The 25194-nt window shown below is 36.8% G+C and overlaps 1 pseudogene; it reads left to right on the top strand.

The window, feature by feature from the left end:
• The first annotated feature begins 24422 nt into the window (after positions 1-24422).
• Positions 24423-24632, top strand: LOC148777833 (large ribosomal subunit protein eL38 pseudogene; annotated as a pseudogene).
• The last annotated feature ends 562 nt before the right edge of the window (positions 24633-25194 follow it).

Raw genomic sequence — 25194 nt, forward strand, 5'->3', positions numbered from 1 at the left:
CAATCTATCACGGAAATACAAGGATATTTACACTTTCAGAAAGGCTGATATAATAAATCATACATGTACTATCTCAAAATCATTTTGGAGCTCAGAGAGCATGGATTGGAGATTAAGAGTTTGCTGTTATGTCTGTGGTGAGAGACTCTGACAGTATCTTTGCAATGGAGAATAAAGAAAGATCTTATTTGAGGTGCCAAATTCTTAAAACTTAAGGAATTACTGAAAATTGAGGGGGAGATCAAAATCTAGAAGTTTTTCAATATATTTGATGCAGGTGTCAGGGTTGATGGAGGAACCATTGTTTGGATAAGGGAATTAAAGAAAGTGGGTAGCTTGATTAAAGAATAAGAAAATATTCAAGTGCTAGAAAGCATTCCCTAGAATGACAAATAACTTGTCCAGTTTGGAAAGTTCAGCCTTAGACCGTGAAGTTGCATGTTTAATGTCACTGTATGCCGACAGTTACTTGTAAAGGTGTTGAAGTCAGGCACAACTGGCTCAAATTCTGGCCTTACTAGGGGAGTAGTTCTAAGCAAGTTACTTACCTTCTTTAAGGACTTCCCTGGTGCCTCAGATGGTAAAGAATCTGCCTGCAATGTGAGAAACCTGGGTTTGATCCCTGGAGAAGAAAATTATTACCAACTCCAGTATTCCTGCCTGGAAAATTCCATGGACAGAGGAGACTGACAGGCTACAGTCCATGGGATCGTGAAGAGTCAGACACGACTGAGTGACTAACACTTTCACTTTCTACCTCTTTAAAGTAAGTTTTCTCATAAGTATAATAAGGATAATAGAGATGCTTATTTTATAGGTTTGCTCAAAGTTATAGTGCATGTAAAATGTGGAATAAAATGGCATCAACTTATGACTTTACATTTTAAAAATTTTCCAAGTTTTTGACAGTTATTAATCTTTGGGATTTAGCAATAGTAAATTGGGATATGTGGGAATTCTCAGGAATCCTAAATCATTGACTTTCTGGGCTTTCTCATCATTTTATTTACATGTTTTAAATAATAATGAACGATCATAATAACAAATGACAAGTCAGTCCATGGTAGAGGGTGACAGGGTTGTATTAAAATTTGAGAATATGTATATATATATATATATATATATATATATATATATATATATGCATGCTGCTGCTGCTGCTGCTACTGCTGCTAAGTTGTTTCAGTCGTGTCTGACTCTGTGCGACCCCATAGACGGCAGCCCACCAGGCTCCCCTGTCCCTGGGATTATCCAGGCAAGAACACTGGAGTGGGGTGCCATTGCCTTCTCCAATGTGTGAAAGTGAAAAGTGAAAGTGAAGTCGCTCAGTCATGTCTGACTCGTAGCAACCCCATGGACTGCAGCCTACCAGGCTCCTCCGTCCATGGGATTTTCTAGGCAAAAGTACTGGAGTGGCTTGCCATTGCCTTCTCTAATATATATTTATACTCATGTTTAAAAGATAAGCTGAGGCTTATTAAAATTTTAAGAGTTTATTTGACCAAAAATTGATTTGAATCGGGCATCCTTTCTAGCAGATAGAAAGTTCATTTAGGAAACAAAATGAAAGACATTTATAGTCAGAAGGGAATAAAAACAATAGTGTCACATTAGGCAAACAAGGATTTTATTGTTTCAAAGTTATTTTCCTTTAGATAATGACATAAAAATTAGGTAAAGTCCCAGTTTAGTGACATAGAGCTAAGCATAAACAACTCCAGTTCAGTTCAGTTCAGTTCAGTTGCTCAGTCGTGTCCGACTCTTTGCAACCCCATGAATCACAGCACGCCAGGCCTCCCTGTCCATCACCAATTCCCGGAGTTCACTCAAACTCATGTCCACAGAGTCGGTGATGCCATCCAGCCATCTCATTCTCTGTCATCCCCTTCTCCTCCCGCCCCCAATCCCTCCCAGCATTAGAGTCTTTTCCAGTGAGTCAACTCATCTCATGAGGTGGCCAAAGTATTGGAGTTTCAGCTTCAACATCAGTCCTTCCAATGAACACCCAGGATTGATCTCCTTTAGAATGGACTGGTTGGATCTCCTTGCAGTACAAGGGACTCTCAAGAGTCTTCTCCAATACCACAGTTCAAAAGCATCAATTCTTCGGTGATCAGCTCTCTTCACAGTCCAACTCTCACATCCATACATGACCACTGGAAAAACCATAGCCTTGACTAGACAAACCTTTGTTGGCAAAATAATGTCTCTGCTTTTTAATATGCTATCTAGGTTGGTCATAACTTTCCTTCCAAGGAGCAAGTGTCTTTTAATTTCATGGCTGTAATCAGCATCTGCAGTGATTTTGGAGCCCCCAAAAATAAAGTCTGACACTGTTTCCACTGTTTCCCCATCTATTTCCCATTAAGTGATGGGACCAGATGCCATGGTCTTTGTTTTCTGAATGTTGAGCTTCAAGCCAACCTTTTCACTTTCCATTTAGGGCTTATTGTCTTGTTTTTTTATTTAGATAGATAGATAAATACCTTATCGTTATGCTTATGGGATATATTTTGTGATTAGTATATCTATTTCAATAAAATGAAAATTGTCCATATATGCTATAGGTGGTGGTGTTAGTTGCTCAGTCGTGTCCGACTCTGTGATCCCATGGACTGTAGCCTGCCAGGCTCCTCTGTCTTGGTTCAGACGGTAAAGCATCTGCCTGCAATGCATGAGACCCGGGTTCGATCCTAGGGTTGGGAAGATCCCCTGGAGAAGGAAATGGCAACCCATTCCAGTATTCTTGCCTGCAAAATTCCATGGATGGAGTACCCTGGTAGGCTACAGTCCATGGGATTGAGCCACTTCACTTCACTTCAGGCAAGAATACTGGAGTGTGTAGCCATTCTCTTCTCCAGGCGGTCCTCACAACTCAGGGATTGAACTCAGGTCTCACGCACTGTAGACAGGTCCTTTGCCGTCTGAGTCACGAGGGAAGCCCCTATATATACTATATTTGTTAGTAGAAACATTAGAAAAGGGAATGGTGGTGGTGGTTTAGTCGCTAAGTCGTATCCGACTCTTGCGACCCCATAGACTAACCCGCCAGGTTCTTCTGTCCTTGGGATTTTCGGGCAAGTATACTATAATGGGTTGCCATTTCCTGCTCCAGGGGATCTTCCCGACCCAGGAATTAAACCCGAGTCTCTTGCATTGCAGGCAGATTCTTTACCAACTGAGCTATGAGGGAAGCCCCAGAAGAGGGACTATTAGCACACAAAAATGGCAAAGTTTTTGAAATACCAAATTAAAATCACTTAAAAATCAAAAGTTGAAGCTATAATATTAAATACTTAAAATTATCATTTATTATTCTTCAAAACAATCTTAAGCATGCAAAATATTAATTTATCTTTCTAATTATTTGGTATTTGTTTAAAGCAAATATTTCATAGATGGACTTTTTTTTTCCATCTTCTGTTAACTGAAATTTTAAGTGTGTATATTAAAGTAACTTCATGTTCATCATTAGCGTGCATGTTGCTTCATACAAGCTCTTTTCTATTTTTATGATAAAAATATTTGTCTGCTTATACTGAGTTTGGTTCTACCTTTGAAATTAATACTGCTTTTGTTAATTCAGAACTTTGATCAATTTTTTTATTTCATGTATCAAAGAGGATTCTACAAGAACATTCACAGCAAAATCCTATCTTTCTTATATATGCTCCTATCTGGGGCATGAATGCTCAGTCGCTTCTGTCATATCTGATCTTTTGTGACCCTTTGGACTGTAGCCCTCCCGGCTTCTCTGTCCATGAGATTCTCCAGTCAAGAATACTGAAATGGGTTACCATGCCCTCCTCTAGGAGATCTTCCTGACTCAGGGATCCAACCCATTTCTCTCACTTCTTTCCCATCTGTTTTCTTCCTTACGCTGATGATCATCAGAATCACCATATTTATTATGTACCAGGATAATATGGAAAAAGAATCTTGAGTCAGATGGGCCTGGTTTCTTCTGGGTTCTGCTACCAAATATATAATGCAATAAAACTAAAATTTCAATGCTGTCAGCATTAAAGGAAATCATATATTGTGACAAGTATCTAACATATATTCAATAAATATGATCACAGCAATCAGTTTGTCTATGTTTTATAAGTATAGTAGACCAACATATACTAATGTTAAAAATTAAGATTATAAGAGGATAAAGGGTTTCTCCTTTTGCAACTTGACCACTTTTTAGGTATACTAGGAGTAAGGAATTGACCTAGAATTTGTCACAGAGCACAAAGTTTCCATGATTCAAGTTTATCATAGTGATTTTACAGACATTTCTTTTGACATTATGAACAAAATTTAAGGAATAAGATTTTATAAATTACTGGAAAAAGTAAAAAAAAATTTTCATATGTAAGTTACATTCTACATTCAAACTGCATATAACCCAATTTTGTATTATTTCTAAGGGTGCACTGTTCTAAATGATACATGATGTCCCAAAAGACCATTAGGAGGCATAACTGAAATGCTGAAAAAATAAAAATTTTCAGCCATTCTAAGTAGAATCTTCCTTATGCAGGAAGTTGGAATTGTATTTTATTTTCAAATACAAGATTTGATATACAAATTTGTTTTCTCACATTTATCACAAGAATGCAGTGAGCTAGCACTCTGCCTTCCTCTGTGGCTTGATCATCCCAGATAATAAAAGCTGCATGGAATTTCCATTGTTTTAAGTATAAATATATACATTATTAGCTTCAAAAAATTTAATGAGTCCCTTTCTGAGCAAGTTATTTTGTTTACGCTCCCACCCCCATATTCACGGCCCTAAAAAAAAAGAAAAAAACCAGAATGCTTATTTGGCAAAAGTAGAATCACTCTTCAGAACTTTACAAAAAGAAAGAAAAATTCCACTTCAAGTCATCTGTTGTCCATTTCCAAAGTCTCAACTAAGCATAAGTGAAGGTAGGAGTAAAGTTACTATAGGAAAAGGAAAAAATAAAATCATAAATCAGGCTGGTCCTACTTTCTGCCTGTACATTGAATGCCATGTTCAGTGTAAACACTTTGCTCCCTGGAAAATTCATAGCCTACAAAGTTGATCACTCTGCAAATTTGTCCTTAGTGATAATATTTTTACCGAAGAAAATCTCTCAACTTCTATTAGCCTTGGAGCAGACATGAATTTCATTTTCATTTCCTTTGCATTAATAATTATGTGGCATAATCAAGTTTACTAATCAGTTTATTCCTGTTTTCTCTTTTATGGGAATAATAATATATGTTTTATTTCATCAACATTAAAGGAGATCACATAAGTCTATGCAGAAAGATAGTTATTGGAGCAAGAACTATATTATTTGTTGCAAAGTGAGGCACAGAGAAAATGGTAACAAAACCCTCAAGAAAAAGAAGTTATTCTCTGCATTTTTACTTGTTCTTTAACATTTTTTTGAGAGTAGGATATGGGTCTGGCTTTTTTCTGTGTAAACAATGACTGATAGATGATAAGCATTAAATAAACTTCTGTTGGATGAATACTGCTTGTATCCTTTTTGAACTCATCTTCTATTATTTCATCCTTCTTTTTCTTTTAAAGGCAACTAGGCTTTCTCAAAATAAAGCAACTGCTTAAGTTATAGCCAATCAAATAACTTACTGGCTTTGCTTCCTTCTCTGCTCTGGATGAAATTTTCTTCTAGCTTCTGTTGGTATAGGGCTCCTAACCAGTTTCTAACCACTTTTGTTTTGATGCTGCCTGATTCAAACATAATTTCTTATTTGCAATCAAGCTATGCTAGTTTTTCTGCTCTTCCTAAAACACATCTAACTTATCTCCATCTCAGGACTTTTATATTTTTTATTACATGAGCCTGAATTAGCCTTCCCCTATATATTATTGGGTTCCCTTATAGCTCAGATGGTAAAGAATTGGCCTGCAATGAAGGAGGTCCAGATTTGACCCCTGGGTCAGTAAGATCCTATGGAGAAGGAAATGACAATCCTCTCTAGTATTCTTGTCTGGAGAGTAGCCCTTCTCATCATTCAATTTTCTGCTTAAACATCATGGTTTTAGGAAAGCCTAGTCCAAGACCCAAAATCCAAAGCAAAGCACCACCTCAATGCTCTTTGCCTTCTGCATAGTGCATAATGTCTCCATCTTTTTTTTTTTTGTATTATCCACGTAAGGAGAAACTTCCTGAGCACAAGGGTTTGGTTGGTAGTGTTGTCTTATTTGTTGATTAATATTTGTGGTCATGAAACATGAAAAGTTGTTCAGTATTATTAATGACAAGATAAATAAAAACTAAGACTATATTCTATACGATCAATTGGGAAAAATAAAAAATATAATAATAGATATCAGAGAGAATGTCAGTCATAATATCTCTTGTTTATTGAAGCAGAAGTGTTGCAAATATTTTGAAAAACAGACAGCATCCCATAAAGTTAAACCTCATATAAAATGGGACACAGAAATTATATTCCAATTTAAACATATAAAGAAGGATATATGGACAAGAATATTATTGGAAAAAGTATGGAAATAATCCAGTTTTCTACCAGTGTGAGAAAGGATAAATAAAAAATGAAATATTCATACACATAATATATGATACAGAACTCTAAGTGTAAATGGGTCAGGTTCACCAACATGCTATACTATAAGTTTTTCCAATAGTCATGTACGGATATGAGAGTTGGACCATAAAGAAAGTTGAGTGCCGAAGAATTGATGCTTTTGAACTCTTAAGTTACTCACCATCTTCTCTGTCATGGAGTCCAAATCAGATAGTTTGCATTTTGTGTTCTGCTTCCCTGCCTAGTAATTTGCACTTTCTCTATCTTTAAATCAGACTTCTTAAAAAGTTCAATTACATGAGCTTGTAATTCCAAAATATTTTTATTTTTTCACCACCAAAATTGCTGTTTCTTCTGCTTCAAATACTTCCCAGGTGGCACAGTGGTAAATGAATTCACTTGCCAATGCAGGAGACCCAGGAGATGTGGGTTTGATCCCTGGGTCAGGAAAATCCCCTGGAGTACAAAATGGCAACCCATTCCTCTATTCTTGCTGAGATAATCCCGTGGACAATGGAGCCTGTTAGGCTACAGTCCATGGAGTCACAAAGAGTTGGATACAACTGAGCACACACATGCCTCATGCTATTCAAATATAGCATTTAAGCTTTATCATCTCTTGCACACATGCTCCCGTATAAATTTAAGATCTCAATGTAGTATCTCAGCTTTGACATCATTTTAGCTCTGACCTCTCCCTTATCCTTTGTCCTTCCTATTTGTATCAGACTGCATCCTCCATGAGATCATTATCACACACATTACCTTGTTGCTTGGGTGTATTCTTCACTAATATTTAGCTAAGTAAAAGCTTAATTTGTAAGATTAATCATAGGAAAGGTCCTTATTGATGATCATAGTCCCAATTGTTGGCATGATGCCTGGTATGCAATCATCCTTTTGTATATTTGTTTCATCAGTGAACAATGGAAAAGAGAAGTTTGAATCACAACCAATGTGCAAACTTTTGTATTTGCACATTGGTAAAAACACATTTTTGGGTTACCTCAACATGTTTAATGAATATATTAGCATCTCTTTGCCTGGAATGCTCACACTATGTTTATTTCTGCTTAATATGTATTACATAGTGATTTTTGCTATTTAAATGTCATGATGTAAGTTTTTGGGTAATTTTTAAATTATTAAAGATTTTTGGAAAATTAGGAAAGTAGAAAAATCCTCTGGGCAACATTCTATAATACTAACTAAAAGTGATAATTGATCAAATGTTTATATGCAGCAGGCTTCCTTTGTGGCTCAACTAGTAAAGAATCCACCTGCAATGGGGGAGACCTGAGTTTGGTCCCTGGTTTGGGAAGATACCCTGGAGAAGGGAAAGGCTATCCACTCCAGTATTCTGGCCTGGAAAATTCCATGGACTATATAGTCCAAGGGATTGCAAAGAGCTGGACATGACAGTGAACTTCACTTTACATGCCGCTGTTTTATAAATATGTGCATGCTCAGTAAATATGAAAAAAGTATTTTTCAAGTGGTTAGATACAGTGTTAAGTAAAGAAATATTTGCTTAAAGTGTGCCTTATTATATTGGTATGAAAAGACAAGAGCAATAGTATTACTCTTTATTGCCAAGAAATGATACACAAGTTATCATGGCTAGTGAATACAACATAGGTAGATATGCAGCTCATTTTAAAAATTGTGACATTACTTTAAAAAGCAATCCCTCATGTAGGAGATTCTCCTAAGCTTAGTCCAGGGCTGTGTCTTCATATTACATTAGCTCTGGAAATTGGTTAATAAGCACTTTATGATTGTGATGGGAAGTGTGGAAACAAGTGATGATAATGAAGATGGGAATATTTTATTTGTCTGACATGTTTGAGAAACTTTGAGTTAAGAAAAAAATATTCTTAGTTACTATAATTTACAGAGCCCTTCATAATCTTCCTGAGCATCATCAATCTCCAAGGGTAAAATAGCCCATATAGTGTACACTAAACTTAATTGAGCCTAGATTTAGTTTTTTCATAGATCATCTTTTATGGAATTGTCATTTGTGCAACACATTCTGAAACAATGTAGGGTTGAGAACTTAACAAAATTGTGTTCATAGCTTGAAAAGCATGACTTGAAGTAAGATAAATGTCAAAATACATGAACACAGGAATAGAAAAATAAGCCAAAGTCTTAGCAAAGCAGGTTTGTTTAGAATCAGTCAATTTACATCAGTTCAATCATATATTATTTATTTTGCAATCTAGCACTGTTCTAGGCATTACAAATACAACAATGTATCACTTCTTTTAAAAGTTTTAAACAATAAAATTATAAATTCATATTTTATTATTTATTTAGCTTTAATTTTCACAATTATTCCACAAGATAAGATTTATTATTCTTGTTTTATATTTGAAGAATCTATCATTAACATTAGCATATCTGAGGTTATTTATCCAGTGTATCATACTGGTATTGATAAGCTGATAATTAAAATGTAACACGATGCTAACCTGAATCATAATTAAAGAAAGAGCGATAAACGTAGGTTATAAATGAAAACAGAACAAAATACTATTCACCAAGTTATTTATATGATCTGATTACTCTAGACAGCTGTTAACTCATTTAGCCTTAAATCTTTTGAAAACACTCTAAATGTACACTATCAGGCCTATTGCACATAACAGTAAATGAAAACTGGAAATCCATACTAATTAAGGATTTGCTGAAGGTGGTAAGACAGAGAGTGAGTTCAGTTCAGTTAAATCCAGTTCAGTCGCTCAGTTGAGTCCAACTCTTTGCAACCCCACGAGCTTCAGAACACTAGGCCTCCCTGTCCAACACTAACTCGCAGAGTCTACCCAAACTTATGTCCATTGAGTCGGTGATGCCATCCAAACATCTCATCCTCTGTCACCCCTTCTCCCAATCTTTCCAGCATCAGGGTCTTTTCAAATGAGTCAGCTCTTTGCATTAGTTGGCCAAAGTTTTGGAGTTTCAGCTTTAACATCAGTCCTTCCGATGAATATTCAGAACTTATTTTTAGAACTGACAGGTTGGATCTCCTTGCAGTCCAAGGGACTCTCAAGAGTCTTCTCCAACACCACAGCACAAAAGCATCAGTTCTTCAGCGATCAGCTTTCTTCATAGTCCAACTCGCACATCCATACATGACCACTGGAAAAACCATAGCCTTGACTAGATGGACCTTTGTTGGCCAAATAATGTCTCTGCTTTTTAATATGCTATCTAGGTTGGTCGTAACTTTCCTTCCAAGGAGTAAGCGTCTTTTAATTTCATGGCTGTAATCAGCATCTGCAGTGATTTTGGAGCCCAAAAAAATAAAGTCTGAACTGTTTCCACTGTTTCCCCATCTATTTCCTATGAAGTGATGGGACCAGATGCCATGATCTTTGTTTTCTGAATGTTGAGCTTCAAGCTAACATTTTCACTCTCCTCTTTCACTTTCATCAAGAGCCTTTTGAGTTCCTCTTCACTTTCTGCCATAAGGGTGGTGTCATCTGCATATGTGAGGTTATTGATATTTCTCCCAGCAATCTTGATTCCAGCTTGTGCTTCTTCCAGCCCAACGTTCCTCATGATGTACTCTGCATAGAAGTTAAATAAGCAGGGTGACAATATACAACCTTGACATACTCCTTTTCCTATTTGGAACCAGTCTGTTTTTCCATGTCCAGTTCTAACCATTGCTTCCTGACCTGTATACAGGTTTCTCAAGAGGCAGGTCAGGTGGTCTGGGATTCCCATCTCTTTCAGAATTTTCCACAGTTTATTGTGATCCACACAGTCAAAGGCTTTGGCATAGTCAATAGAGCAGAAATAGATGTTTTTCTGGAACTCTCTTGCTTTTTCCATGATCCAGCAGATGTTTGCAATTTGATCTCTGGTTCCTCTGCCTTTTCTGAGTAGATCTGTATTCATTCCCAGATCCGCAGATTTGCTGTGTCCCAATCTTCCGTTCTTTCCACTTCACTGCTGCCTCTTGATTATGACAGAAATGGTAAGGATGGCGTATGTTTGAGCAAGAAGACTGAAGAGGAAAGAACTTCAATCTTTATAAGAAAGCAGGAAGTAAAATTAGTCTGGTACATAGAAATCTGGATCTTACAGCATTGTCTGTCTCTGAATCTGTTCATATTTCAGTCCTGACTGGTACAAGAAAGAGCTGAGGGTTTTTAAGTCACTGCTACTTCTCTCCTCCTCCTCCCTGACTTCCAACTTTATGGCAAGGTTTTGTTAAATCATCAAAAATTCACCCATTGAAATTTGCACAATAAGGAGGCATGCATTCTGTAGTAATGACAGCAATCATGCCTCATGTTTTCTACTTCAACACTAATTCTAAATTAATATTAAATATTTGGTATTAATCATGATGGATTTATTTTTGTAACAACTACAATAAAATAAGTGGAGTTAAATAATAGATGTTTATTTTTACTCATGAAGAATTTAACACAGAGTTTCCTGATGGAGTGGTTATCCTTCAAGCAGTGACCCAAACTCAGGCTTCTTCCACCTATTGGCTCTACCATATCCCTGAAATTTTATAGTTCCCATGAATCTTTGGCCAGTATAACACATCAGTTGGAAAGCAGTCACAAGATTACAAGGATGGCTGGGAAACGTAGGTTAGCTCAGTGCTTAGGACACAGAGGAGAATGCTTTGGTGAGCAGATCTGCCACATCCCACCTTTCCTGACATAAAATGTCTCTTCCCCACGTCTCGCACACATACATCCTTTACCCAAGAGATATTATCAATCCAGGATGATCAGGAAATTATAGTTGGCAACTATGTTTTTCAGCTGGCAAGTTTCTGTGTGAACTCATTTCTGTCTAATTATACTGTGTGATACATGCCTTACAAACACCCAACACACATTCTAAGCTGTGCTTTTTATCATTTGCCCCTAGAGCTTCAATGAACACATGGTCTGACATTTATATCATTGTAGGTGACTTGAACTTTGTGGTTTAGTATGGTTTAATTATGTTATATAATACAACAAACAGTTCCATACTGTCAATGGCTAAGCACAATACTATCTTGCTTCTGGTCTGGGATATATGGACAGTCCTCCAGAACAGTTGTTTTGTAGTCTATGATTAAGAGATTTCATAGTTGATGTGATGAAACCTTTCCTTTGGGCTTAAAGTCCTCCCCTGCATCTCTGCAGAGAGGTGGTGGTGGTAGTTGAGTTGCTAAGTTGTTCAACTTCTGTGAATCCTAGGGGGTTAGCCCACAAGACTCCTCTGTCCATGGGGTTTTCCAGGCAAGAATACTGGAGTGGGTTGCTATTTCCTTCTCCATCCTGCGGAGTGGAGGAGGCATAAGAACAGATTATTGTGCTAGAAATCTACACTTGTAACATGTGACAGGACACAGTTATCTATTCTCTCCTATTAAGGAAAATGGGGTATGTAGTTTATCTATGTTCACAAAGCAAAAAAAAGATATTTCTAAGAAAAATGAACTGATGTCTGCAACAAGTTATATGCAAATACTTACAATAAAATAAGGTTTATTGTATATGAAGAACAGATATATATATATATATACACATACACACACACATATATATATATATATGAAATGAGATAACACTTATAAACAAACATGTGTAAGTGGTGTTTTTCTTAAAAAAAAGCCACTATGCAGAGATGTACATTAATTTCAATATTGCAGCATTATGCATTAAACATTATATTTTCCTTTTAAGTTTTAAATCTTGAATGTATTTCAAAACCACACAAAGGAATCACTTATTACTTTTTGATGATGATTCAAAGCTGTCAATATTTCTCCTTGCTATATAGTTTATATAGACAAGGTTTACAGAAGTAGATTTTAACAATGGATTAAACATCATCGAAATGAAACTTGTATTGTTAAAAATATGTTTCCATTTATAATTCTATATTTATTCCTACAGGGTTTCATTATCAATAAATCCTGCATGTGTTGAAAATAACTTTGTCAGCCTATTCTCTGAAGAATGGAAATTGCTTTGAAATGATAGATTTCTCTTCTAGCTTTGTAGAGGGACTGAATCAGACTGATTTTTTTCTGTCGGTGAAATGATAAGATATAGTTAGAAAATTTCACATTTTGTTAGCTAAGACTGACTTCATAATTTGCATGAAATTTTATCCTCAAATTTTCAAGAAAAAAGAATAATTGGTAACCAAACTCCTCCTTGGTATTAAATAGAATATATCAGTTCAGTTCAGTTCAGTCTGTCAGTCATGTCAGACTCTTTGTGACCACAGGAACTGCAGCACGCCAGGCCTCCCTGTCCATCACCAACTCCCAGAATCCACCCAAACTCATGTCCATTGAGTTGGTGATGGCATCCAACCATCTTATCCTCTGTTGTCCCTTTCTCCTCCTGCCTTCAATCTTTTGCAGCATCAGGGTCTTTTCAAATGAGTCAGCTCTTTACATTAGGTAGCCTAAGGATTGGAGTTTCAGCTTCAACATCAGTCTTTCCAAAGAACACCCAGGACTGATCACCTTTACAATGGACTGGTTGGTTCTCTTTGCAGTCCAAGGGACTCTCAAGAGTCTTCTCCAACACCACAGTTCAAAAGCAATTCTTCAGTGCTCAGCTTTCTTTATAGTCCATCTCTCACATCCATACATGACTACTGGTAAAACCATAGTTTTGACTAGACGAACCTTTGTTGACAAAGTAATGTCTCTGCTTTTTAATATGCTGTCTAGGTTGGTCATGACTTTCCTTCCCAGGAGTAAGAGTCTTTGAATTTCATGGCTGCAATCAGCACCTGCAGTGATTTTGGGGCCCCCCAAAATAAAGTCTGTCGCTGTTTCTACTGTTTCCCCATTTATTTCCCATGGAGTGATGGGACCAGATGCCATGATCTTAGTTTTCTGAATGTTGAGCTTTAAGCCAACTTTCTCACTCTCCTCTTTCACTTTCATCAAGAGGTTCTTTAGTTCTTCTTCACTTCCTGCCATAAAGGTGGTGTCATCTGTATATTTGAGGTTATTGATATTTCTCCTGGCAATCTTGATTCCAGCTTGTGCTTCTTCCAGCCCAGCGTTCCTCATGATGTACTCTGCATATAAACTGAATAATCAGGCTGACAATATACAGCCTTGACGTACTCCTTTTCCTGTTTGGAACCAGTCTGTTGTTCCATGTCCAGTTCTAATTGTTGCTTCCTGACCTCCATACAGGTTTCTCAAGAGGCAGGTCAGGTGGTGTGGGATTCCCATCTCTTGAACAATTTTCCACAGTTTGTTGTGATCCACACAAAGACTTTGGCATAGTCAATAGAGCAGAAATAGATGTTTTCTGGAACTCTCTTGCTTTTTCAATGATCCAGCAGATGTTTGCCATTTGATCGCTGGTTCCTCTGCCTTTTCTAAAACCAGCTTGAACATCTGGAGGTTCATGGTTCACATATTTCTGAAGCCTGGCTTGGAGAATTTTGAGCATGACTTTACTAGTGTGTGAGATGGGTAGAACTGTGTGGTAGTTTGAGCTTTCTTCAGGATTGGAATGAAAACTGACCTTTTCCAGTCCTGTGGCCACTGCTGAGTTTTCCAAATTTCCTGACATATTGAGTGTAGCACTTTCACAGCATCATCTTTTAGTATTTGAAATAGCTCAACTGGAATTCCATCACCTCCACTAGCTTTGTTCATAGTGATCCTTTTTAAGGTCCATTTGACTTCACATTCCAGGATGTCTGGCTCTAGGTGAGTGATCACACCATCGTGATTACCTGGGTCATGAAGATCTTTTTTGTACAGTTCTTCAGTGTATTTTTGCTACCTCTTAATGTTTTCTGCTTCTGTTAGGTTCATACTACTTCTGTCCTTTATTGAGCCTATCTTTACATGAAATGTTCCCTTGGTATCTCTAATTTTCTTGAAGAGAGCTCTAGTCTTTCCCATTCTTTTGTTTTCCTCTGTTTCTTTGCACTGTTCACTGAGGAAAGCTTTCTTATCTCTCCTTGCTATTGTTTGGAACTCTGTATTCAAAGGGCTATATCTTTCCTTTTCTCCTTTGCTTTTCACTTCTCTTCTTTTCACAGCTATTTGTAAGGCCTCCTCAGGCAACCATTTTCCTTTTTGGCATTTCTTTTTCTTGGGGATGGTTTTGCTCTCTGTCTCCTGTACAATGTCATGAACCTCTGTCCATAGTTCATCAGGCACTTTGTCTATCAGAAATAGTCCCTTAAATCTATTTCTAACTTGCACCGTATAATTGTAAGGGATTTGATTGAGGTAATACCTGAATGGTCTAATGGTTTTCCCCACTCTCTTCAGTTTAAGTGTGAATTTGACAATAAGAAGTTTATAATCTAAGCCACAGTCAGCTCCCAGTCTTGTTTTTGCTGATTGTATAATGCTTCTCAATCTTTGGCTGCAAAGAATAAAATCAATCTGATTTTGGTGTTGACCATCTGGTGATGTCCATGTGTATAGTCTTTTCTTATATACAAGTGACTAAATTCTGCAATTCAAAGAAAAGCATTATATTTTTAGATAACTTGGCTTTTTTTTTATCAGCTCTGAGTGAAATTTATTTAAAGGACCACCATTACTGTAAATAATAACATGCACACAGAAAAAGAAAAGAAAAAGAAATAAACTACTCAAGAAATTAAAATTTTCAGAGAAAATGAATGACAAGAATGACAAATTTACCAGACTTAAATAGAATACAAAAATTTAAATTTAAATTCTACAACATATTGTTGGATCTTATAAACACTGTGTAAGAATTCTAAGCCCTAATTGAATAATCTTAGCAATGGGAATATCTCTTTTGGGAACCATATTGTTATGAATTTTAGATCCATAAGCATGGGAAAGACCTCTTTTAAATCAAGCACTTTTTAAAATGAATACCATTTGGAAATGAATAAAGATCTTTACTTTTAGGAAATGACAGTCTTATATGAGGAATATGAAGAAAGCCAATAGTTATAATGAACCTTGGTGTATTATGATGATATTTACAGAAGGTTAGAGATGAAAGACAAAGGAAGAGCCCACAGCATTTGGCAGAAATGAATACATGTTCCAAAGAAAGAGTGTTGTTGCAGCTGTTTCTCAGTAAAAATGTAGATGTTTTCAAAGAGGAGAAAAAAGAGGGTATGTCAAACAAAAGGATAATGTGAACAAAGGCACAAAAATGAAAATTTGATTACATTTATAGGTGGACTAATGTGTTCTGATTTAGTGGCATTGAAAAGAATTTAGGAATTTGATATATTTAGGTCTTGATGATAAGTTTGGAACATTTTTATTTTTTTTCCTGAAAATCATTGGAGCTCAAGAAAGAATTTTAAGGAAAACAAGTGACAGATAAACACTTATGCAAAGGCACTCTGCATCAGTGAGAAAGTTGGAATAGGGTAAGAATAAATTCAGAGAGATCAGTTATTTTATCCAAGTAAGACCAGATGAAGACCTGGAACAGGGTCTAGATAAATACAGAAAAGAAACAGAAAAGAAAGTGAAATGAAACAAATGTAAAATTATGATTCAGTAGACCTCAGACATGAAGAGCAAGGAGACAAGGATGTCCACATTCCCATGCTCTGACTAGAGCAGGTACACAAACAGGGGTGCGATGTATCTTAAGCGAGAAGTTAAGATGAGTCAAGATGTAAATTTTAGAAAGAATTTAGTGATGCATTTTAGAGGAAACAGGAGAGCATCAGATATTATATTTTATATGAAATATCATTATTTATTTATTTATTTATTTATTTTTTATCATTACAAGTCTTCTTTTAATGATGTATGTTTCAGAATTTAAAAGGGTAGCAGAACAAGAGGATAACAAAGAACCAGTAAGAGGAGGAATGACAAGTTGGGAGGTAGAAAAGGATAGGTGATCACATGGAAGTTAAGAGAAAAATGTGGTTTAGACAGATTTTCAGGATTAAATTCTACTGACAAATTACATAACAGCTGAAAAGTGTTTACAGCAGCTGAAAATAATATTAGAAGTCTTGCAGTTATATGATGATTTGCAAAAATCCTATCAAATGGTCCTTATTTAATGAAAGGAGAAGACAATAAAACTGTCATTGCATTTTTACACTTATAAAGAAAAACAAACTTGCTCAAGTACAATTATCCAATGTAAATTTTAAAAATGACATCAGTGAATATTTTGTAAGTAAGCCTATCACAGCCTTAATTCTTCCATTGTGGATGGTTCATATATATAGACCCTGTAGAACATACATTTAAGAGTGAGGGAGAGAGAATGAATGAGTGAATATCACTTGCATTAATTTTGCATAAATCCCTCAGACATACATAAAACATGCATTTATTTGCATCACTCTCCTGTAAAGTCATGGACACAAATGTGAGTTTTATTCAACCATCATTTAATTTTAAAATAATTATCTTGATAAGGGATGTATTTATTATTGTCTTGGGATAATCATAGATGCTTCAGTCCATCAAGGTTTCAATTTATTTGCAAGTTGCAACAGGTACATGGTCTACAAAGAAGTCAGTGTTAGGTTTTCCCATGGTTAGGTTTTGCCAGGAAGGTGCTTCTTCCTGTGGATCAGTTCAGTTCAGTTGCTCAGTTGTATCCAACGCTGTACGCCATGGCCTGAAGCATGCCAGGCTTCCCTGTCCATCAGCAACTCCCAGAGCATGCTCAAACTCATGTCTGTCAAGTCGGTGATGGCATCCAACCTCTGTCATCCATCCTCTGTCATCCCCTTCTCCTCCTGTCATCCCCTTCTCCTTCTGCCTTCAATCTTTCCCAGCAACAGGGTCTTTTCAAATGAGTCAGTTCTTTGCATCAGGTGGCCAAAGTATTGGCAGTTCAGCTTCAGCATCAGTCCTTCCAATGAATATTCAGGACTGATTTCCTTTAGGATTGACTGGTTGGAACTCCTTGAAGTCCAAGGGACTCTCAAGAGTCTTCTCCAATACCACAGTCCAAAAGTATCAATTGTTCGGCATTCGGCTTTCTTTATAGTTCAGCTCTCACATCCATACATGACTACTGGAAGAACCATAGCTTTGAATAGATGGACCTTTGTCTGAGAAGTAATGACTCTACTTTTTAATATGCTGCCTAAGCTGGTCATAGCTTTTCTTCCAAGGAACAACCATCTTTTAATTTCATGCCTGCAGTCATCATCTGCAGTGATTTTCAGTTCAGTTCAGTTCAGTCGCTCAGTCGTGTCCAACTCTTAGCGACCCCATGAACCACAGCACGCCAGGCCTCCCTGTCCATCACCAAATCCCGGAGTTCACTCAAACTCATGTCCATCGAGTCGGTGATACCATCCAGCCACCTCATTCTCTGTCGTCCCCGTCTCCTCCTACCCCCAATCGCTCCCAGCATCAGAGTCTTTTCCAGTGAGTCAACTCATCGCATGAGGTGGCCAAAGTATTGGAGTTTCAGCTTTAGGATTAGTCCTTCCAATGAACACCCAGGATTGATCTCCTCTAGAATGGACTGGTTGGATCTCCTTGCAGTCCAAGGGACTCTCAAGAGTCTTCTCCAGCACCACAGTTCAAAAGCATCAATTCTTCGGCGATCAGCTTTCTTCACAGTCCAACTCTCACATCCATACATGACCATGGGAAAAACCATAGCCTTGACTAGACGGAATTTGGTTGGCAAAGTAATATCTCTGCTTTTTAATATGCTATCTAGGCTGGTCATAACTTTCCTTCCAAATGGATGGGGAAACAATGGAAAGAGTGAGGGACTTTATTTTAGGGGGCAGTGATTTTAGAGCCCCCTAAAATAAAGTCTCTCACTCTTTCCATTGTTTCCCCATCCATTTAGTGATGATATGGATCTGTTTGATGTGGATATATTTGCCTTGAGCTATCAGGGAAACCCCTAAAAATGAAAGTGAAAGTCATTCAGTCCTGTCTGACTCTTTGTGACCCCATGGGCTAGTTCTCCAAGCCTGAATACTGGAGTGGGTAGCTTTTTGCCTTCTCCAGCAGATATTCCCAACCCAGGAATCAAACCTGGGTCTCCTGCATTGCAAGCGGATTCTTTATCAACTGACCAACATAGACAGCATATTAAAAAGCAGAGACATTACTTTGCCAACAAAGGTCCATGGAGAAGGAAATGGTAACCCACTCCAGTGTTCTTGCCTGAAGAATCCTAGGGGTGGGGGAGCCTGGTGGGCTGCCGTCTATGGGGTCACACAGAGTCGGACACGACTGAAGTGACAGCAGCAGCAGCAGCAGTCAAAGCTATGGTTTTTCCAGTAGTCATGTATGCATGTGAGAGTTGGACTATAAAGAAAGCTGAGCGCCAAAGAATTGATGCTTGTGAACTATGGTGTTGGAGAAGACTCTTGAGAGGTTCTTGGACAGAAAGGAGATCCAACCAGTCCATCCTAAAGGAAATCAGTCTTGAGTGTTCATTGGAAGGACTGACGCCAAACCTGAACCACCAATACTTTGGCCGCCTGATGCGAAGAAGACTCCTTGGAAAAGACCCTGATGATGGGAAAGATTGAAGGTGGGAGGAGAAGTGGATGACAGAGGATGAAATGGTTGGATGGCATCACTGACTCAATGGACGTGAGTTTGAGTAAGCTCCGGGAGTTGGGGATGGACAGGGAAGGCTGGCGTGCTGCAGTCCATGAGGTCACAAAGAGTCTGACATGATTGAGTGACTGAACTGACTGACTGACTGATTTGCCTTGAAGTGATCCTTGGATCACCCACTGTCATATTGCAGCCAAAGAAAAAAGAAAAAGACTAATGGAAACTTCCATGGGCTTTTAAACCTTTTAACCTAGCCTTTTCAGTGGTGCTATATGTATCTAATTGTTTTCCTATTTAAGATACCTGGAGTTGCCTTATATTTTTATGTGGCTCCTGAATGAGTCATCTCTCCAGTAGTATTTTTGTTATGTTCAATCTGAAGGTCTCTGTCAGAGTCAGTGACTCATTTTTATTTTTGGATTAGGCTCATTTTGGTCAAAAAGATCAACATGTTTTTCCCTATTATTAATAGTGATAATACAATGTTTAAAATGTGGCTTCAATTTTGATAAAACAAAATATTTTATTAAGCTCCAAAATAAAGGAAGTTTTTTTGTGTAAATTCAGTTTTAAGGACCATTCAGTAAAGTTTATAATACTGAACATGATTAGTATTATATGCTTAGTTCTAATAAGAGTATTCAGGGCCTTTCCTGGTGGTGATAGTGGTAAAGAGCCTACCTTCCAATGCAAGAGACACAGTTTTGACCCTGGGGTTGGGAAGACACCCTGGAGAAGGAAATGGCAACCCACACCAGTATTGTTGCCTGGATAATTCCATGGACAGAGGAACCTGGCAGGCTATGGTCCACAGGGCCACAGACTCAGACACAACAGAGGGATTGAGCACAATACAATATATGAATATGAGTATGCCAGTGAGAATTGGATTCCTCAGGGCATGATAAAAAGCTAAAACAACAATACAGATGACTTAATTCAAGGAAATTATAGCTTTCTTTTAATATCAAACTTCAAAATATCAAAGCAAGGAGAACACTGCAAATCATGCAGGAATTGACATTTAGGATAGATACAGTTATGTACAAATAAATGTGTACAGACTTGTAACTAGTTAAGCATATTTTTACAAGTGGAGACAAACAGGAAATGAAATATGTAAAATAATTAAATAGCTTGGGAAATGGCAGAGCTAGTTTGGATTATAGTTAGAGCTGGGATATCTCTAATCTTTGTGCTAGCACTTAATGGCTGTCTAGTCTGACTCTTTGCGACCCCACGAACTGTAGCTCGTCTGTCCATCAAATTCTCCAGGCAAGAATACTGGAGTGGGTTGCCATTTCATCCTTCAAGGGATCTTCTGGACCCAAGAATCAAACCCATGTCTCCTGCATCTTCTGCATTGACAGGTGGATTCTTTACCACTGGGAACCCCGTCCTTAGCCTTTAAAGAGACCCTTACCTAAGTTGTGGTTACATGGACCAAGTGAGCCAAAATTTAAACAGTATACAGTCTTTCAATAATAATTTAACAGACTATGTCATTTTCATATTTAATTATATCTACATGCTAACATATTATATATTCATTTCTTCAGCAGTTTAAAAACAATTTTAGCAGCCACTTAGTAAGCGTGATTAGTTTGAGGAGGAATCCCCCTCAACTGCTAATTGTAATATCTCATAATTTTGATCTATGTATGGGCTTCCCAGCTTGTTCAGTGGTAAAAGAATCCACCTGCCAATGCAGAAGGTTCAGGAGACCCAGGTTCAATTCCTTGAAGGAGGAAATGGCAACCCTCTCTAGTATTCTTGCCTGGAGAATCCCATGGACAGAGAATCCCCTGGTGGGCTACAGTTCATGGGATAGCAGAGTCGGACACAGCTGAGTGACAGAGCATGCAAGCATGCATGTGAAATATGTACTTCATAAATTTAAGAACAAATTATTAATATTGCCTCTAGCACTAAAATTTAGCTCCAGGGATGATAGTCAATACCAAATCTGTTCGAAACTGAATACTAGGCTACACTGACCTTGGAATTAACCTAGGATTACAACTAGTATGTGCAAATATTTAAACTTTTTTGTATTTTAATGTTCAATTTTAGGGTTACTAAACCCATTTTTTCCTTCATTTTTCCCTGTATTTTCCTGTTATTTTTTTTCTTCTTTATGATGTAAATATTCCTACAATAGTCAAATTCTAGCTACCTATGTGACATTGCTGAAAGTGGAATTGAGAAAGTTGCACAATGGTACATCAGTATATGTTATTTTACTATATACATGAATTATGTGTTAATTAACCATAGACATAATTTAATGTAAGAAAAAACAATTAGGAAGTGATACGTTTTGAGATATTACTTTATTTCTTAATGCTTTTAAGAGTAAATTTATATAATTAATCTCTAATTAATTATGCAAATGTATAGATGTGAAAATTGAACTTTAAAGAAGGCTAAGTGCTGAAGAATTGATGCTTTTGAATTGCAGTGTTTGAGAAGACTTTTGAGAGCCTCATGGAGAGGAAGCAGATTAAACCAGTCAATTCTAAAGGAAATCAGTCCTGAATATTCATTGGAAAGACTGGTGCTGAAACTAAAGTTCCAATACTTTGGTCACCTGATACAAAGGACCGATTCGTTGGAAAAGTGCCTGATTCTAGGAAAGACTGAGGGCAAGAGGAATAGGGGGCAGTGGAGGATGAGATGATTAGATAGCATAACTAACTTGGTTCAATAGATATGAATTTGAACCAACTCTGGGAAATGGTGAAGGACAGGGAAGCCTGGTGTGCTGCAGTCCATAGGGCTGCAGAGTTAGACGTGACTTAGTGACTAAACAACAACAACAAACCTTACGAATGTCTGTATATAGCAATTAGTAAGCAAATTTCTTGAAAAATGAATGATCAATTTTTTTGAGGCAGGGTGGGCTGATTTCAGTACACCATTGATTTTTGTGATAGAATACAGTGGTCCAGTAAATGTAAAGTCTTGTTTAAAATGACCCTAAGAATTGTTTAATCTATTCAATCAGTAAGTAAGTTCATGGTTTTTTTTCAAACTATATTTTTTGCATAAAATTAAAAAGAAACAATAAAATAGGCAGAACTTATTTTTGTGAGGATGTGAATGCATAAACCATACAGTAATATGCAAACACATTTTTTAAATGAAAATGCATGTTTTAAAATGTAAAAATATTTATATTGGCAATATATGCATGCTAAATTGCTTCAGTAGTGTCTGACTTTTATAACCCTATGCGCCAGTCTGCCAAGTTCCTCTGTCCATGAAATTTTGCAGGCATGGGTTGTCATGCTCTCCTTCAGGGGATCTTCCTGACTCAGAAATCTAACCTGAGTCTCTTAAGTCTTCTGCGTTGACATGCAGAAGACTTTACCACTAGTTCTACCTGGGAAACCCATATTGGCAATAAGGCATAAATAAAAACTTGACAGCACACTTCAAATAACTCAATAAAACTAACCACTGGCCAAAGTAGTTTCTCTTACAATATTATGTAATCCCTTATTACAAATGACTTTGTTTATAATATCAATGCCAATTCTTTTTAATATATTTTAAAATTAATTACAAATTTAACATCATTAAAGTATTTAAGTAATCAACTAATTTTTGAATATTTTATAATTACCAATCTAATGTCAGTTTAGTGTAGTTTTCTGACAGAATTACAAATAAAAATAGAAAGTTTAAGAAATACTAAATACTGATTCTAACTGGTGAGTCCTCAGCAAAATCTAAGGCTAAATTCAATTATTTTCTTTAACTATAACTGTTGGGGCTTCCCTTGTAGCTCAGTTGGCAAAGAATCCACCTACAATGCATGAAACCAGGGTTTGATTAGTGGACTGGGAAAATCCCTGCAGAAGGAAATGTCAACCCACTCCAATATTCTTGCCTGGAGAATCCCATTGTCTCTCGCCTGCCAGGCTCCTCTTTCTATGGGGTCCCAAGTGTCAGACACGACTTTGAGACTAAACCACAACCACCGTTACTGTTAGAGTTCTTTTGCATTATTAAATATTGATGTAAGTTATTTGTGCTAAAATTGAAGGAATAATTTTTTTTTTTTTTTAAGAATAGATGGTTTATTTTTGTTGATGTGCCATTTTCCCTTTCATTATTTAATAGACATATGAGGATACTTTAGAGATTTTTTTTTCCTGATAGTTTTGCTTTTACAGGAGTGTCAAATAAGTTAATCAGATATTAATAATATGTAGAAATCTGTGTCCATTTTATTTCCATCAAGTATGATGCTTTGGAAAGTTATTCACGTTTTTGCATTTGTTAGCAGTTTGGTCCTTTTTATTGCTTAATAGTATTGAATTTAATAAGTGTAGCATAATTTCCTGTCACTCATGACAGACATTTAGATTGTTTTGGAATTTTTGGAGAATATAAGTAAAGCTGTTACAAATATTTATGTACAGGTCTTTGGGAAACATGAGTTTTCTCTTAGGTAATACCTGCCGCTGCTGCTGCTGCTGCTAAGTCACTTCAGTCGTGTCCGACTCTGTGTGACCCCATAGACGGAAGCCCACCAGGCTCCCCCGTCCCTGGGATTCTCCAGGCAAGAACACTGGAGTGGGTTGCCATTTCCTTCTCCAATGTGTGAAAGTGGAAAGTGAAAAGTGAAAGTGAAGTCGCTCAGTCGTGTCCGACCCTTAGCGACCCCACGGACTGCAGCCTACCAGGCTCCTCCATCCATGGGATTTTCTAGGCAATAGTACTGGAGTGGCTTGCCATTGCCTTCTCCGAGGTAATACCTAGGGGTAGGTTTATTGGGTGGCATGGTAATTATATATGTTCAATTTTATAAAAAACTACCACATTCATTTTCCAAGTGGTTAATTCATTTTACATTTCCATATGAAATGTCAAAAATTTCAAGTTGTTCCACATCATTGTCAACACATTGGTAGTGCCCATGCCAATGTTAGTCCTTTTGTTTTGCTTTGTGTTTTGCCATTCTGGCCCATGTGCAACGGTACTTCATTACAAATGAATGAGGAATTTATCTATACATTAATTGTGTCTTATATGCAACATGTGTCTTATAAGATGTGTAAACATATACATATGTCTTATACATATGTATAAGACCACATATGTCTTATATGTCTGTATGTATTTTCATTAATTATTGCAAAAATTAATTTGTATTTCCTTAATAACCAATCATGTCAAACATCTGTTCATTAAACCATTTGCCCTCATGAATATATGGTGTATTATGTCTTTAGTGAAGTGTCTGCTCAGATCTCTTATCCATTTTAAAGTTAGACTTTCATACTTTTCCCTTCTCCTTGCTTCTTGCCACTCCTTGTTCCAGCTGTGCTCTCTGTACCTCATTACCATGCCTCTCAAAATTGAGGAAATCAAGGACTTTCTGCTTACAGTCAGGCAAAAGGATGCTAAGTCTGTCAAGATCAAGAAAAACAAAGATAATGTGAAGTTTAAAGTTGGATGCAGTATATACCTTTACACATATTTGTTAATCACAGACAAAGTGCAGAATTTGAAACAGTCCCTGCCTCCAGGTTTGGTAGTGAAGGAACTGAAATAAACCACACACATTGATTTGAACTGTATTAAAATTTCTAAAATTCTCAAAAGAAATTAGACTTTTGTCTTATTAAAACTTTTATATTCATTATGTATTCTAAACACAATTATTTTATCAGAAATATGTTTTGATATTTTTTATTCTCTTGACAGTGTCTTTTGAACAGGAGACAAATTTTTACTGAAGTCTACTTATGGAATTTTTAAAGATTATTAGTGCTTTTTCTCTCCTAAGAAATATTTGCCTAACCCAGGATCACAAAGATTTTTTGTTTGTTTTCCAGAAGATTTTTATGTTTGTTTTTTTTTAACCTATGATTCACTTCAAGGCTTTCTGTTTTTGTTATGTTGTTGCCTGAATGCATCAGCCTCATAAGTTGAGAATTCTCTTTATTAGCTATTAACTGACCACAAATATGTGGTTCTATTTCTCAATTCTGTATTCCATTCATTGATCTCTGTTTCCATCATGTCATGCTATTGGAATAAAGTGCTTTTAAAGAAAGTCTTGAAATCAAGTAGTGTGAGTATTACAACTTCATTTCTCATTTTCAAAATTATTT

The sequence above is a fragment of the Moschus berezovskii genome, chromosome 5 (assembly GCF_049115385.1).
Source record: "Moschus berezovskii isolate FMDL1 chromosome 5, NW_MosBer_1.0, whole genome shotgun sequence".
NCBI classification, from domain to species: Eukaryota; Metazoa; Chordata; class Mammalia; order Artiodactyla; family Moschidae; genus Moschus; species Moschus berezovskii.